Raw genomic sequence first — 4,463 nt, 5'->3', positions numbered from 1 at the left:
ACTTCCTTATACCTATTCAAAATAATCTTTATTTCTTTGTCAAAAATATCCTCAACAACATTCTTGTCTACCATATTATTAATTTCTTGTTTAATTTCGACTGAATTTACCTCTATTGTCTTTATATCTCTTGTTTTCTTATTTTCTTCTAAGTTGATTCTATATTTAATCAAAAATTCTGGTGTTCGATTTTTAAGTTCATCGAGAACTATCTCTTGATTGACTCTTAAACAAGGTAACTCAGTCTTCTCTTTATCCTCACTTCTTATTATATCTTTAGTTGTTTTGTTGTTCTCTTGTATATTTTCAAATAAAGACCACCACTTATAATCAGGACCTATCTTCTTAATGTCATTTCAACCTAAAATTGGTTCCATATTTAGTGTCGTTATCCATAACTTTATTTCCTTCTTTATATCTATCAATTTTATTATATAAAAACCAAGAATTTTAATCATGCTCCCATCTACCTGTCTCACTTTTATTTTCTTTGTGATGAATCTATCTTTTGAAAAATATTTATTAAATTCATTTACACTCATTAAACTAATCTCGGCTCCTGTATCTAATAAAAAGCTAATTTCCATTTCATCTATCTTTATTTTAATCCTAGGACATCTATTTTTCCTTATAATATTTTCCAAATCAATCTTGCATATGTTTTCTGATTCAAAAATTTTTTATCATTTATCTTATATTATTTATTCGAATATTCTAAATCATTTATATTATTATCATTTATTCCTAATTTACAATTAAAATTATAAAAATCAGATATACTATTACTATTATAATTTATATACTTATTCTCTCTTTTATATAGTCATCTGTTACATGTTTCCTGAACATGTCCTTTTAGTCCACATTTTAAACATATTAAACTATTATCTGCAAAACTTCTACAATTTGTTACTAAATGACCTTTCCGTCCACATCTCGTGCAATTTAAATGTCCAGTTAAATCACATTGCCTCGAAATGTGTCCGAACTTTCCACAACTGTAACATTTAATTGTCCCTACATTATTTATTTGACTTATCTTGCTTTCCTTTCTTATAGCGTTCTTTATTCTTTCTAAATCTTTATTTTCCAATCTTATTACCGAAGTATTTCTACCTATGATTAATCCTACCGAGAAACTTAAAATTAATAACAAAATTATAATTATACCTATATATTCAAAAACTAAACTTAATAAATTAATCTGTGTAATATACATTATAAAGTACTCAATAACCACTTAATTAATAAAATTTTAAATAATTTAAAAAAATTGCATACATATAAAATTACTACTATAATAACTAAAAGTAATAATAATTTATATAACATAAAAATAAATTTGTTTTTACCTTTGAATTCCTAAGTGAATATCTAACAGGCCCTGATTTACTTCGGTCCAAAATTTTTCGAAGAATAAACATATAAAATTAAACTATTATTATTCAAATATAAAAATGTTAAATTTCGTACAATATTAAATTTACATAATACCACATATATATTAGCAACTCTTCCCATTAGTAAACTAATGAGAGAACATTCTATTTTTTAAGAAGAATAACAGAGCCCTGCAGAGGTACCATTTGCAGGGCACGGCCCGGATTTTTTTTAAAAAAAATTTTCGGCTTATGTTTTTTTAAAAAAAATTTTCAGGCCCGGCCCAAATTTTTTTAAAATAAATTATATTTATTTTTGATTTTTATAGCTAATATTGGCGATTTCAAATATTTGGTTTTAAAATATATAGCTCGACCCGGATATTTTTTTTAAAAATTTTTTAGGCCCAGCCTGGGTATTTTTTTAAAAAAAATTTCGGGCCCGGCCCTGGTATGTTTAAAAATATTAAAATACTGTCCGGCCCGGGGGCCGGGCCTGCAAGTCTCTGAAAAACATATCTATGAAGTACAACTTCTGAAAGTAGATTGAATGATTTGTATCTTTTGAATATTCATAGGCATTTAACGCCAAGCAAGGATAGATAATTGAAAAATTAGCTCAAAACATACAAAATACATATTCCTAAGAAACTTTTTGTGTATTAATTTATATTTCCAACATTTAAATTTTTTATATTTTAAGGCTCAAAAAATTAAAATTTGGCTCATTTAAGTGATTCATATCGTGGTTATATCCATTTTATATTTTACAATTCATATTTATTTTATAGTTTTTCAATGCCGGTTTATAATTTAAAATTGTGTATTAGAAAAGTTATTAGTCTTAATAAATTTATGAAAGTTATTAGTCCTAATAAATTTATGCTTAATATTTTTAAATAATAATAATATTTCTTAAAAAAATTTATTATCCCCCCCCCAGACCAAATTCCAGCGTACGCGCCTGTCTGTTTCATATAAGTTACTAAACTTTTACAACCTATAAAACCTTGATATATCTTTGAACTTTGAGATTCAATATTTTTATTATCAAAGGTATTCCTTAATACTGTATTTAAAAGATGAGAATAATTCAATTGTTTATTATTTTCAATTACTTTAATCATATTTCTCCTTGGTCAGTAATAAATGGCGTTTCAGAATATGCCTTACTGTATCCAGATATAAAAAATACATTGATTTTTATAAATATTTTTAATGAAATCAATACTTAATAAGATGAAATTTCGAATAATTTCCTTTTTAATATTTTCTCCCTTTTTTTTCTTCTTCAAATTTGCATGCAAACAATACAACTTTATTAAGTTTCCAAGAAGCGTTTAAGAAAGAATAGTAAGAGTTACATAGTATACTTTCTTATTATAATCATCAGTCTAAACTGAGGTAGCTATAAAAAATTATAAATAATTTAACCATATTTTATATATTTCTTACCCAATATATGCGTTCAATTACAAAAATAATATATTGTGTATAACATCATCAGTATCTTTTAAATTTCTATAAATTATAACGGGATTTGGAATGATGCTTTAACATTAATATTTCCATATATTAAGACAATTTGGCAAAATATTGGCAACAATCAACAAAGCCCTTCCTATGAATTATTATATCAGATGATCTTAAATCACGTCCAGAAAACATGGTGCACCCTTGTCCACTCTTTTTTTTAATTTCGCACAACTTTTGAGTTTTTTGGGATCAGTTCTAAATTTCTAAAATAATTTAATAATATCATATATTTAGTGTATAAATATACTAACATGTTCTTATGGAATTATAATACATATTTACAAAAATTGCAACTCGAATAATTAAGTTTTTTTTTGTTTTCATCATATATAAATGTAAACATTCTCCTGTCCTCAAATTTGACATTGGCATTTTCCATATAATCTTTATACCATTTTTTTAAATTTGGCAAGCATAAAAATATTTTTTTTTATTATGAAAATATGAGCAGTGGCGTCGCTAGGAGGGGGCGCAGGGGCATGAGCCCCCTGAAGAATTTGAATAGCCCCCTGAAGCAAAATTTTTTTTAAAATTGCTCCTTAATATTCCCTTGAACTAAAAATAAATTATTTAAGTTGCCCCCTGAACAATTTCTTTTATAATTCTATTGAGTAATACATAGATTTAATTTTATTATTTAAAAATTAATAAAACCATCTAAATTTTTATTAAATGAATACTATTTTAATTATTAGATTAGATTATATTAATACATATAAATTATATGTTCACTCTGTCAGCTTGCAATCAAATTCTGTGTTAAAAATATATCAATAACACTCACTAAATATTAATTTAGTATTAACAGTTGAAACTTAATTGACTTTTATTATTTAAATTATTATATAACCTTAATTAAATAAATATAATCATTTATTAATAGAAAATTAACAAATTTAATATTGTAATTAATCGAGTTCAAAATCACTAATCAACTACATTATTGATTTTTAAATTTAATTATCATGTCTCTTCCTAAAATTATTTTCAAGGTACAAATACAAATGAGTATAAGATATTATAAAAAGTTAGTAGAAGTACATATATCGTTTATAATCCGTTATAATATATAATTATTTATAAAATATTAGGTAAAATGCCACATTACAGGCGTATTTGACAGTTATATAATATATTACAGTTAATAATTTTAAAATTTAAATGCTTTTGATAATAAATATAAGTAACAATTTGCATTCAATTATTTCCATCTATTTATTAAATATATTATTAAAATTAAACTTCTTATTATTCATGCCACAATGAATATAATAAATTAGATATCTTTTCTTCTCTTAATTTACGTGTTTTTAGGAAAGCTATTTTTTAACAGTTTTGAGTTAAATTTTTAATACGAATATATTTTTGATATTATTACAATCTACTATTATTTTAAGATATAATATCCCAACTTGAGGTGGTGCGACAATAATATATAAAATCTTAATCACTTTCATCATATCACTCTGGTTCTTATTTTATAGTTACAAAATATTTCTAATATGGCATCGACTTCAATATACTTGCATAATTTCTTTAAAGATTTTT

The sequence above is a fragment of the Gordionus sp. m RMFG-2023 genome, chromosome 1, assembly GCF_954871325.1.
Source record: "Gordionus sp. m RMFG-2023 chromosome 1, tfGorSpeb1-WG-v2, whole genome shotgun sequence".
NCBI classification, from domain to species: domain Eukaryota; kingdom Metazoa; phylum Nematomorpha; class Gordioida; order Chordodea; family Parachordodidae; genus Gordionus; species Gordionus sp. m RMFG-2023.
Note: the sequence above shows the minus strand (reverse complement) of the source record.